Source organism: Terrapene carolina, unplaced genomic scaffold (genome assembly GCF_002925995.2).
Source record: "Terrapene carolina triunguis isolate 2854851 unplaced genomic scaffold, T_m_triunguis-2.0 Scaffold97, whole genome shotgun sequence".
Lineage (NCBI taxonomy): Eukaryota > Metazoa > Chordata > Testudines > Emydidae > Terrapene > Terrapene triunguis.
In genome coordinates this window covers 19694034-19707793 of record NW_020664448.1, presented here as the reverse complement: position 1 = coordinate 19707793, position 13760 = coordinate 19694034, and the positions used below count along the sequence as shown (strand labels likewise).

General features: G+C 40.9%; 1 protein-coding gene across 2 annotated transcripts in view; it reads right to left on the bottom strand.

The window, feature by feature from the left end:
* The window catches only part of CNTN5 (contactin 5), a 968120-nt gene that overhangs the window by 102604 nt on the left and 851756 nt on the right, over positions 1-13760 (bottom strand). The gene's annotated exons all lie outside the window — the stretch shown is intronic.

Genomic DNA, 13760 nt, shown 5'->3' with positions numbered 1-13760 from the left:
AGTAACTTCATTGAAGTCACAGGGAATTCATGAGAAATGTGCAAAATCACACCCTCTGTGTTGCGTGGTTGAAATTTTAGCCTTGTCAAAACTGTACTAGAAAGAGAAATTTGGATTTGAAAAGGTGGAAAATAAAACACTGTTGCCACTTTTAATATTCCAAAATTTAAAATTACGTCCTCCTTCTGTAATCTCCTATTCAAGTTTTATTACCTTATTTATTTTTAAAGTAAAAGTTATTGGGTGAGATTCACCCATGTGACGTGAGGGCAGTGCAAGACCTATGTATCACTTAATTCCTATTATGAGGGCATTAGTGGGAATTAATTGGTGTATCAGTCTTGCACTGGTCCTCTGCATAGGGGAAAATTTCACCCATTGTAGATTGTTATTATATAAACCTTTCGTGCTCCTCTCTACCTACATGCAAGGAGAGTGTCCACTCATGCATTCTAGCCAGAGATGGCACGAGAGAGGGAAATACATCTCGAGGGGACACTCCTTCCTATTTCCCAGTCCTACAAAAGTTTAAGTGCGTTTGCAGGTGCTCTGTGGGATTCTGCCCATTTGAAGGGGGCAGAAGTGAGATGATGTTTTTACCAGATCGTTCCTCCACCACAAACAGCAGAGTACATTACTGCAGAGACAGCCTACAGTAACTTACATTGCTTGGTCCTCCATGCTAGGGACATTCAAGGAGCAATTATAAGTAGGGGGACAGCAACCTCCCCAAGTCCCATGAGGTTCATTAGCATCTACAGAATCTAACCCTGATTTAAAAAAAAAAATTAGTCCTTATGGTTGTGAGGAAAACCTTTCAAATACCAACTAAGTGCAAAATGATGCTGTGCTGAATCTGCTGCAGACAGAGAGGCTGAAACAATAACTGCAGGAGAGGTGTGAATCCCTCTTGTCCATTCATCTCAATAGGATATAAACTCTGAAGACTGTCTCTGGGGGACAGTATCATTAACATCATATTTGATAGGGAGGGAGGGAGATGAGCAGAAACCTACGTCTTCAAATCCTAGGAGGCATAAGAACCAGGAATCAGTGGAGTTGCAGAGTGTCAAAGAGACAATGAACACATTGCCCATTTGCTCTCCTCTTGGCCTTAACTGCTTAGCTGAGCAGAGCCACCCCAAGGAAAAGTGCAAGGAGCTATGGCCCTATCCTGATTGACAGGTTTCACCCTGCCTCCAGTGCAGCCAGTAAAGGGAGAAAAACCCATCTGAGGAAAGACAAGCCTGGAGAGAAAGCTGAATTATAATTTGGAGCAATTTACTTAAAGCATAAGTTTCAGTAATGTGTACTAACTAAATTATCAAGGCAACTATATAGTGTTCCACCTGAAAAAAAAAAAGTGCTGTGTTACCCTGATCATGAAAAATACTGCCCTGTTATTAAGTATACTCCACAAGATTTATTGGGGAGGAAAAGCAGAGTCTCATTTTAATGAAAAATGTACTACCATTTATTTCAAATATAAAATTGGTCACCACTCTCAGCAATGCAATATAGCAGCATAATAGTTTCCAGAAGAAAGAAGGGGCAATGAAAGGTCAGGCCAGCTCTGTATGTTATCCACTGCACATGGTGACACTATGGTGACAATATTTTCTGTCTTTCTTTAGGCAAATAAATCACTGTATAAGAGACATAGGATTTGTTTAAATATGGCATTGTGAGAACAAAAAAAAAACCATGATCACATTAGACAAATATCACTTAACCGATCTGAATTTTCTTAAAATGTAATCTAACAAGTGAATACACCTGAAACTTTGTTATAGAATGTCACTACCTTCAAAGTAATAATCTAATTTAGGATCTGACAGTGATTTAAGATACATTCTTTCTTCTTTGCAGTGAGGAGCCCATTATATTTTCCTTTTCAGGATGCTCTGTAATCAATGCAGTTAAACTAGCGTATCTAATATTACAAGACTTTGCAAAATGGTGATGTTTTTTCACCAGTATAGTGTCAGCTCCAGGTATATGAAAAGCCACTTCAGCAATGTTTACAAATTATAAAAGTTTATACAAGCCAAATTTTAAAATGAAACAGTTTTTTCTTTAAGAAATTTTGGGCAGAGCTAAATTTTAAGGGAGATTACTTAATGAATCTTATGCACAATGCCAACTACATTTCTAGCCATCTTACAGCTCTTGTGATATAAAAGGAAAAGAATGACTTGAGTAATCAAAGGGCTTGCAAGCAGGTCTGCTGGTAAATCAGCTAGTAAGGAACTGGAAGGTAAAATAAATGACAGGGTTAATCATCATAATTTTCTTTTTTGAGCTTAGGCAAGATAGCAGAATGATAGCTCTATTAGAGACTGAAATAATTTGTTTATCCACAGACATGGATAGGCAGTGGTAGTGCAACATAGGCAGCTTTAGTGTAGACTTCTCCACCCTGACCTGCTAGTGTCAACCCTAGAGAGACCACCTCCAGGGTATGTCTATACTTGAATTTTTAGATGCCTTTTATAACGAATTAATTAACATGTGTTATCTGACACAACAGAAATTCCAGTGTATACACAACACCAAACATTTGTCCCAGGATGCAGACACTTCTTGACAGTCCTTTTAACATTAGGCTGCAGGGTTCTTAGATTCATATTAATAGATTCCAAGGCCAAAACGAACATTGTAATCATCTGGTCTCACCTCCGGCATAACACAGGCGATAGAACTTTCCTAAAATAATTCCTAAATGTCACTAGCAACAAACGTCTGTTTCGACTCTGCACTATGCCTTACAATTGTGTTATTTAGCACAACAAAAAAGCACAGTAAACATAGGCTAGGAGTGTAGTTTCAATGATCACCCAAAGGCTTGGTTCTTCCACTAAAACTGCGAATGATGGCGCCAGTTAGTGCTGGTGGCTTTTGAGACTTGTACACATGTCCAGTAGGAAATGGAATAATCACCAAACTCATTTAACACTGAACTCCCATGAAATGGCAACAAATTTTGATTACTGAGTTGGATCACAGATTCATAGAAATGTAGAGCTGGAAGAAACCTTGAGAGGTCATCTAGTCCAGCCCCCTGCACTGAGAGTAACTCTGACAGGTGTTTGTCCAACCTGTTCTTAAAACCGTTTAATAGCGATGATTCCACAACCTCTCTTGGAAGCCTATTCCAGAGTTTAACTACCCTAATAGCTAGGAATTTTTTTCTAATATCTAACCTAAATCTCCCTTGCTGCAGATTAAGCAGATTTCTTCATGTTTCATCTTCACAGGATGTGGAGAACAATTGATCACCATCCTCTTTATAACAACCCTCAACGTATTTGAAGATCGTTTTCAGGGTCCTCCTCAGTCTTCTTTCCTGAAGACTAAATATACCCTTTTTTTTTTTTTTTAAACTGGGCTCAAAGGTCAGGTTTTCTAACCTTTTGTTGCATTGCAGCAAGTTCAAAGCCTCTGAGGAAACCTTACTAGCAAAGTGCTCATTCACCAATATCTGGAAACCATTTACTAACCATGTTTTTTCCTGAAGTGTCCACACAGATCTCAGATATATTTCTAGCTTTGCTGAGCTGGGGGAAAATTAAGGCAAAATCCTGGTCTCATTGAAGTCCATGAGTGTTTTGATATTGACTTCAGTGGCTTAGGATTTCACCATTAGGGTATGTCTACACTACAGCTGCAGCTACATACCTAACACAATGCAGTGTAGATACTTCCCACATTGACAGAAAGGGTTTTTCCATGGATGTAGTTTATCCACCTCTCCAAGAGATGGTAGGTAGGTTGATGGAAAAATTATTTCGTCAACCTAGCTGTATCTACACCTGGGGTAAGGTCAATCTAACTACCGCATTCAGATTGTGAATTTTTTCCTAAACCCTGAGCAATGTGTAGTCTACAGCAGGTCATAGTCTTCATAGCAGTGTGTGATCTTATTACCTCCTGCTCTTTCCTGTGGAGACTGATATTAAAGGACTTGAATCATAGGAAAAGGAAGTTGTCATTTTGATACTGCTGTATAACTGACAGTGCACTTCTATCAGGGAGGAAGACATGTGTTTTTTGGTTGTACAGTTTGTTGGTTTAGAAACTCATTTAAAACACAGGGGCAAATCCTGAGAGGTGCTGAGCACTTGCAGCTCCTACCTAATGACCTCAATAGGAGTTGCAGGAGCTCAATACCTTCCAGGATTAGGCCCTGGGTTTAGAGGAGACACAGGTAGACCTTTAACTGGATTATATTAGGGAAAAGTAAAGCTACAAACTTACATTTAGATGAGTATTTTTATCTTGCCATTCTAGGTAGTAATTATTGAATAAGAAAAATCAGGCAAAAATGTGTATTGGTGGGAGGTTTAAGGGTGTAAGGTTGCATCTTCATACCCTTTATTTGTTTTGGTGTGTGATTTTATATGTCAGGTAGGACTTAATTTTTATATTCCCTAGAAGAGTAATCAAAGCAATTAGGGAAGCATGAATATGAAATTTAGTTAAGGAAGAGCTTAAAGAAAAGCCTTTCACACAGTGCAAACACATAGTGACTGGGTAAGAGAAAAAAGAAGTGACTAAAATGGTTACATTTCCTTTCTCGTATTTTTCTCTTTCATCTCTTAACCAGGAGTATGAAATTGGTTTGTGTGTATGTTAAAAATGGGAACTTTTTAGATGCAAACTTTGTTGAGAAGCAGTATTGACTAATTTAGCCCACGGCCTTTCACATTGTTCTGATCCGAGCAATCTGTCATTTCACATTAGCCTGGATGGAACCTGTCACTACCCTTTAATGTTGATTTCAAGGAATCAGGACAAGTATTTGTAAATAGTTGAAACCTTTGCTTCTCCTTGAATGTCTGTAAGCTCTCTCTCTCGCTCGCTCATAAAAGATGTATAAGCATCTAGATCTCATAGAATCATAGAATATCAGGGTTGGAAGGGACCTCAGAAGGTCATCTAGTCCAACCCCCTGCTCAAAGCAGGACCAATTCCCAACTAAATCATCCCAGCCAGGGCTTTGTCAAGCCTGACCTTAAAAACCTCTAAGGAAGAAGATTCCATTACCTCCCTAGGTAACCCATTCCAGTGCTTCACCACCCTCCTAGTGAAAAAGTTTTTCCTAATATCCAACCGAAACCTCCCCAACTGCAACTTGAGACCATTACTCCTTGTTCTGTCATCAGGTACCACTGAGAACAGTCTAGATCCATCCTCTTTGGAACCCCCTTTCAGGTAGTTGAAAGCAGCTATCAACCCCCCTCTCATTCTTCTCTTCTGCAGACTAAACAATCCCAGTTCCCTCAGCCTCTCCTCATAAGTCATGTGTTCCAGCCCCCTAATCATTTTTGTTGCCCTCCGCTGGACTCTTTCCAATTTTTCCACATCCTTCTTGTAGTGTGGGGCCCAAAACTGGACACAGTACTCCAGATGAGGCCTCACCAATGTCAAATAGAGGGGAATGATCACGTCCCTCGATCTGCTGGCAATGACTTGCCCTTGGTGAATCCATGCTGACTGTTCCTGATCACTTTCCTCTCCTCTAAGTGCTTCAGAATTGATTCCTTGAGGACCTGCTCCATGATTTTTCCAGGGACTGAGGTGAGGCTGACTGGCCTGTAGTTCCCCGGATCCTCCTTCTTCCATTTTTTAAAGATGGGCACTACATTAGCCTTTTTCCAGTCATCCGGGACCTTCCCCGATCACCATGAGTTTTCAAAGATAATGGCCAATGGCTCTGCAATCACATCCGCCAACTCCTTTAGCACCCTCGGATGCAGCGCATCCGGCCCCATGGACTTGTGCTCGTCCAGTTTTTCTAAATAGTCCCCAACCACTTCTTTCTCCACAGAGGGCTGGTCACCTTCTCCCCATACTGTGCTGCCCAGTGCAGCAGTCTGGGAGCTGACCTTGTTCGTGAAGACAGAGGCAAAAAAATCATTGAGTACATTAGCTTTTTCTATATCCTCGGTCACTAGGTTGCCTCCCTCATTCAGTAAGGGGCCCACACTTTCCTTGACTTTCTTCTTGTTGCTAACATACCTGAAGAAACCCTTCTTGTTACTCTTAACATCTCTTGCTAGCTGCAACTCCACGTGTGATTTGGCCTTCCTGATTTCACTCCTACATGCCTGAGCAATATTTTTATACTCCTCCCTGGTCATTTGCCCAATCTTCCACTTCTTGTAAGCTTCTTTTTTGCGTTTAAGGTCAGCAAGGATTTCACTGTTAAGCCAAGCTGGTCGCCTGCCATATTTACTGTTCTTTCTACACATTGGGATGTTTTTTTCCTGCAACCTCAATAAGGATTCTTTAAAATACAGCCAGCTCTCCTGGACTCCTTTCCCCTCATGTTATTCTCCCAGGGGATCCTGCCCATCAGTTCTCTGAGGGAGTCAGGAACTGAGAATCATAGATTCCTAGATCAGAAGGGTCCATTGTGACCTCCTGTATAACTCAGGCCATAGAACTTCCCCAAAATAATTCCTAGAGCAGATGTTTTAGAAAAACATCCAGTCTTGATTAAAAAGTGTCAGTTATGGAGAATCCACAACCCTTGGTAAATTGTTCCAATCAGGGCTGGCCTTACCATAAGGCGAACTGAGGCAGCCGCCTAAGGTGCCAGACTGTGGGGGGAGGGAGGGGGAGTGGGCACCACTAGGACCCAGAGTGTAACAAATTGTGTGTGCTGCTGGTGCATATGTATTCTCTCTGCTCTAGATGCACAGAGATGGTGGAGTGCTGTGCTGGAGGAAGGAGGGCACAAGAGACATAACAGGCATTCAGGAGAAAAGGTGAGAGGGAATAACAGAAAGTAGCAGGAGCTGCAGGGAGAGAGAGGAGGAGGAGCCTCTTATGTACCTCTCTAGCACCCCCAGGAGCCTGGACTGATTAACACCAGCTTCTCAGGGAGCTTCCTGCTGCTTCCCTGAACCCACTTGAGGAGAACAGGCAGTTAACTGAAGTAATAGGAGCCAGTTAGGCCCTTAAGATGCTGATATCTTCCCTCACTCAGGCCCTGCTACCAGCCTTTTTATTTATCCCCTTCAATTGAGTGATGAGAGCCACTACAGCTGGCACAGAACAGCGGTCATGAGTGAAAGAAGAAAACGCCCCTCTGGGGCAGCATTCAGAAAAAGAAAGAAAGTAAAGGAAGCTTTTCTATCTAAGCAGGAAGGAGCTCTCCTGAGATACATAGACACAAATGTTCACAGTGAGCCTTCCGGCCCCAGTCAGGATGTGAGTGGTGAGGAGATGCCTGATCTTCCAGTTAGTCAGAGTGCAGGTGACCTGGCAGCTACTGCAGCATCCATATCTCCATCTCAAATGGATGTAACCATGCACGTTCCTGAAGAAAAGTGTAGATCAGAGAAGAGTGTGGTGGAGGCGCAAGAAACAGCTGCTGCTGAGTTTAGTTCCTTAAGTCTAGATGATCCAGCACTGTGGACCCACTTGAGCAGTAGCCTGAGGGACTTCCTTCTACTGTATGCGCCACAGCAAGTGAAAAACTTCATGTTCCCCAAAGACAATGAAAATAGAAGTTTCCATCCAACACAGTACTGGCGTGAAATCCCCAATGGTGACAAAGTGGAAAGGCCATGGCTTATGTACTCAAAACCCCAGAATGTTGCATACTGTTTTTGTTGCAAATTCTTCCAGTCTAATGTTCCAGCCACACGGGGCTCTACAGGAACAAAGGACTGGAAAAATCTGGCTAGAAATCTGGCATGCCATGAGAAGGCAGCAAATCATCACAGAGCATTCCATAGGTGGAAAGAGCTTGAGATGAGATGATCAACATCAGAGTCTCTTGAGATGAGATTAAGAGACATCAGAGTCTCTTTACTGGTGGCACCTTAAAGACTAACAGATTTATTTGGGCATAAGCTTTCGTGAGTAAAAACCTGATGTCCGATTTGTGTCCATTTATTCTTTTGTGGAGGGACTGTCCGGTTTGGCCAATGTACATGGCAGAGGGGCATTGCTGGCACATGATGGCATATATAACATTAGTGGATGTGCAGCTGAATGAGCCCTTGATGGTGTGGCTGATGTGGTTGGGTCCTCTGATGGTGTCGCCAGAGTAGATATGGGGACAGAGTAGGCAACGAGGTTTGCTACAGGGATTGGTTCCTGGGTTGGTGTTTCTGTGGTGTGGTGTGTAGTTGCTGGTGAGTATTTGCTTCAGGTTGGGGGGTTGTCTGTAAGCGAGGACTGGCCTGCCTCCCAAGGTCTGTGAGAGTGAGGGATCATTTTCCAGGATAGGTTGTAGATCGTGGATAATGCGCTGGAGAGGTTTTAGCTGGGGGCTGTATGTGATGGCCAGTCAGGACATCAGGAATGGTAACATACATAAGCCAGTAAGTGAACACTTCAATCTCCCTGGTCATTCTATTACAGATTTAAAAGTCACTATCATTGAACAAAAAAACTTCAGAAACAGACTGCAAAGAGAAACAGCAGAACTAAAATTCATTTGCAAATTCAACACCATTAATCTGGGCTTGAATAGGGACTGGGAGTGGCTGGCTCATTACAGAAGCATCTTTTCCTCTCCTGGAATTGACACCTCCTCATCTGTTATTGGGAGTGGACTACATCCACCCTGATTGAATTGGCCCTGTCAACACTGGTTCTCCACTTGCGAAGTAACTCCCTGCTCTCCATGTGTCAGTATATAATGCCTGCATCTGTAACTTTCACTCTATGCATCCGAAGAAGTGAGGTTTTTACTCACGAAAGCTTATGCCGAAATAAATCTGGAATCTTGATGGCTCCCATTAACCAGGACAATTGACTGTAGATGGCTGTTTTACTTGTAAGTCTTCCTGTATACGTGTGTGCTGGCAAGTGGGTAATGAAGTCTTATGGTGACAAGTGATCATGTCACCTGAACTGGAATCCATCTTTAACCTGGTGCTTTTCCATTGAGAAGGAGGGCGTGGGAACCCAGAGAGGGACAAAGGATTCCCACCTTATGTAAAAGATATATAAGTGGGTGGAACAGAACAAAGCCCCCGATCATGTGAATATGGCCTACAATGAATTATTGGTATAGAGAAACCTCTTAAGTAACCAGGATACAATCCACTTTTTATGTTTTTTTTATATTCTCACCTTTGATGGAATGCTGTCATGTAAATATTGTTAATCTAATTAGACACCTGTCTGTGGCAAAGTCCCTAAGCACAACATGGAATTACTAGCATTTTATTCAGACCATTTTCTCAAACATTTATGAGGACTACTGCAATTCTGTGTGTGGCATCCCAGATCACTTGTATACTAAAAGTAATATGCTAAGGCTCAGTGTTAATGTACTCTAAAGCACTATCAGCTATACTGAATACATACAAACTGAATCAGGGCAAAATTTTCAAAGGCGCTACAACTTGGATTTTCATTTTTGTCCTTGCAGCTTGCTGCACACTAACATCTGTGCATTAAAAACAAGAAAGAAAAAAACAGACTTTGCTGGTACAAATGGGGTTCACCTCTGTACATGTAATTTAGAATGGTTGACACTAAAAAGTCAACACTTCCCAACAGATGCCACACACTTAGCTCTTATTCTAATTATAGAGAGAAAACTATGGGACCAATCTATAAAAAGGGGAATAAGGACAATGCAGAGAATTACAGGCCAGTCAGTTTAACTTCAGTACTCAGAAAGATAATGGAGCAAATAATTAAACAATATATTTGCAAACACCTAGAAGATAACAAGGTGATAAGTAACAATCAGCATGGATTTGTCAAAAATAAATCATGTCAAACCAACCTAATAGCTTTCTTTGACAGGGTAACAAGCCTTGTGGATAGGGGGGAAGTGGTAGATGTGTTATAGCTGAACTTTAGTAAAGCTTTTTATACTGTCTCGCATGACCTTCTCATAAACAAACTAGGGAAATACAACCCAGATGGAGCTACTATAAGGTAGATGCATAACTGGTTGGAAAACTGTTCCCAGAGAGGACTTCGGCTATCCCTTGATGTGAGGATGATGTCTGCCAAGGGCGGGTTCATTGGTGGGTTTTTAAGTGGCTGAGGAGCCCAATTCGTGCCCTGCAGGTGTAATCTTGAAGGAGACATAGTTGTTGGCTGGATTGTTGTGCCCTTTCTTTCCTCCTTTGTTGCTTCTCTGTCTCATGAGTACGTCTGTCCTCCTCAAAGTGAGTTGTGGCTTGGTGTATGGTGTGGCACCACTGTGTTCTGTTCTGCGCTGAGTCCTTCCAGTTTGTTGGACTGATGTCTCCCTTTTTATGGTATACTTTCAGTATGTCTTTGAAGTGCTTCCGCTGCCCTCCGCAAGCCCCTCTTCCCTGACTTAACTTGCAAGAAGAGTACTTGCTTTGGGAGGTGAGTGTCGGGCATATGTACAAAGTGGCCAGCCCAGCAGAGTTGGTGTTTCGTGACCTGCACCTTTATACTGCTGATGTTGGCTGCAGAGAGAATGCTGATGTTAGTGCGTTGGTCTTCCCAGCTTATCCTGAGAATCCTCCTTAGGCAGCGCTGTTGGAACCACTCCAGCCGCTTGAGCTGTCGTCTGTAGGTTACCCACGTCTCACACCCATAGAGAAGGGTGGGGATGACAATTTCCTCATAAGACAAGATCTTGGTGCCTGTTTGCAGATCCCTATAATTGAAGACTCATTTGAGTAGTCTTCCAAAGGATGTACTGGCACAATTATGTGTCAATACTGGTCGTTTGGGAGAAGTGGCTGCCAAGATATGGAAAATGGTCCCTCCACTTACGGTGATTTGTGGAGTACGAAGAGCAGTTTGTGCAGGTGAGGGCTGATAGTTTACCTTGGTTTTCCTGATGTTGAGAGAGAGACCCAGACTGCGACAGGCATCTGCAAAAAGATTTAGGGTACTCTGCAGGTCGGCCTCTGTGTATGCGAGAATGGTGTAGTCATGTGCATACTGAAGGTCAGTGATGCCAGTTCTCATGATCTTAGATTTTGTTTGGAGATATCAGAGATTGAGGAGTTCGCCATCCATATGAGCGTAGTTATTAATGGTTCGCAGTCAAGCAGGAAGGGCATATCACGTGGGGATCAGTTCTGGGTCCGGACAATAGTGTAACACTGTTGCAAAAAAAGCGAACATCATTCTGGGATTTATTGGCAGGAGTGTTGTAAGCAAGATACAAGAAGCAATTCTTCCATTCTACTGCACACTGATTAGGCCTGAACTGGAGTCTTGTGTCTAGTTCTGGGCACCACATTTCAGGAAAGATGTGGATACATTGGAGAAATTCCAGAGAAGAGCAACACAAATGATTAAAAAGGATTAAAGGTCTAGAAAACGTGACCTATGAGGGAAGATTGAAAAATTGGGTTTATTTAATCTGGAGAAGAGAAGACTGAGGAGGGACATGATAACAGTTTCAAAGACATAAAAGGTTGTTAAATGGAGGAGGGAGAAAAATTGTTCTTTTTAACCTCTGAGTATAAGACAAGAAGCAATGGACTTTAATTGCAACAAGGGAGGTTTAGGTTGGACATTAGGAAAAACTTCCTAACTGTCATGGTAGTTAAACACTGGAATAAATTGCATAGGGAGGTTGTGGAATCTCCATCATTGGAGATTTTTAAGAGCAGGTTAGACAAACACCATCAGGAATTCTCTAGATAATACTTAGTCCTACATTGAGTGCAGGGGGCTAGACTAGAAGACCTCTCGAGGTCCCTTCCATTCCTAAAATTCTATGAAAACTGTGTTTTCTCCAGTCCCGTTGTTGGGTAACTTTTGGAAAATGTTGACATTTTATGGTAAACATTGTGGGAAAGGGTGTCTGTCTTTTTTTTTTTTTTTTGTAAATAAAACGTTTTACATGTAAGTAAGATTGACAGGTTTTAGTAGTATTTCCCATTAAGGCCCCAGCTCAGTATGTGTCTAACTTTAAAAACATGAGTAATCCCATTAAAATCAATAGCACTATTCACATGCTTAATGATAGGCACATGCTTAAGTACATTGCTGAATCATGATCTGTTGGAACAGATGCTCAAACCAATAGTACCTTACCTTCCAGAAAACAGGTACAATGAACCTTTTAAATTGTGCACATTATCATTTGTGTACATACATGACGTGAGAAACATCAGAGACTACGTTTTGAAAATTTGGCTCTGCTTGCCTATCTAGAATTAAACACTCCCAAATACCCTGTCACAGAATGAACTGGGTCTTGTGCAAAACCTGATGAGAATTCCTTGGAAGTGATGTCTACTTTGATTGTTTCCAAGTTCTTTTTAGGATTGGTGATCTGAAGAAGGGGGAAGGCAGGATAAGGATTTTCCAGTATATAGTGCAATCCACTGCAATAGTATTTTTCTGTTTTATAAAGTCCTTTGTTTTCAAGAGAATCCAGCTGTAAAGATGCCGAAGTAGGATATTAAAGTGATAGGCATCTTAGATGTATCTATCAGAGATAGTAGTTACATTGTACTCTTATTCCTATTGCTGTTAAAGTCTATAACAAACCTCTGCCTTCTTATTTTGGGTGCATTGCTTCAATGAAAGGAATATTTTGCTACCTAGAGACAGATCTATAGATTTTTTGTTTTTACAAACAGATCCTTTTCACCATTGTAAATCTCTTTATGTTTGTGAATGACCATAACTAAACATAGCTAAAATTAGCAATTTCTCAGCATCTTAAAAATATGGCGATTATAAGACACTAATTTTTTAAAAGTTATTTTGAGATAATTTTAAGTTTTGGCTACTAATTAGAAGATTAACATAAATGCTCAAAAATACCCTTGGGATGACAGGGGTTAAAAAAATGGAAATGCCTCCTGGGCATAATTACCAAGGATTAATGAGTGGTAGGCCATGTACACAAAGGGGCAGATTCTCAGTTCATGTAAATTGGCATTGCTCCATTGAGTTAAATGGAGCTATGCTGATTTACATAAGTTGAGGATCTGGCCCAAGGTATCTAGCCTATCTGAAGGACAAACATTGTTTGAAGTGCTAACATTAACCTTGAGCAATACAAAGTGAACAGCAGAATTATTTCCATATTATCTTGAAGCATAAAAAGTTTTAATTTCAGTGAAATGAGATTCTTGTAAATTTAAGTCTGTTAATTAAATGTTTACGTGGAAAGTTTTCATATGCTTCAGACAGCAATCATGTAGCTAAAGCATTATTACTGTAAGTATTGTCATAATGTCCAGTCAGATGGAAATCTGCACGGTTTCATGTCCCATGGCAACGGTTTCATGTCCCGTGCTAGAATATTAATTATGGATAATACCTTACTCTACAGAGTAGTCAAATCCCCTCTTCTGAACCTGCACCCCATTTTGAAAACTGTATTACTATTCCTTGATACTTGACATGTGTGGAAAGCATTTTTGTGTATTTGTAGAGATGTTGCTCTTGCTTTTGTGTGACTGATGAGTGGGAAGACACGACAAACTGGTCACTCCTGCATTGGCCACAAGGACAGCAACAATACAAAACCAATCTTGAAGGTAATAAGTAGAGCTGTCAATTAATCGCAGTTAATTCACGCAATTAACTAAAAAACAATTAATCGTGATTTAAAAAATTAATCACAATTAATGGCAGTTTTAATCGCATTGTTAAACAATAGAATACCAATTGAAGTTTATTAAATATTTTGGATGTTTTTCTACATTTTCAAATATTTGATTTCAATTTACAACACAGAATACAAAGTATATAGTGCTCACTTTATATTATTTTTATTACACATATTTGCACAGTAAAAATTATAAACAAAAGAAATATTTTTCAGT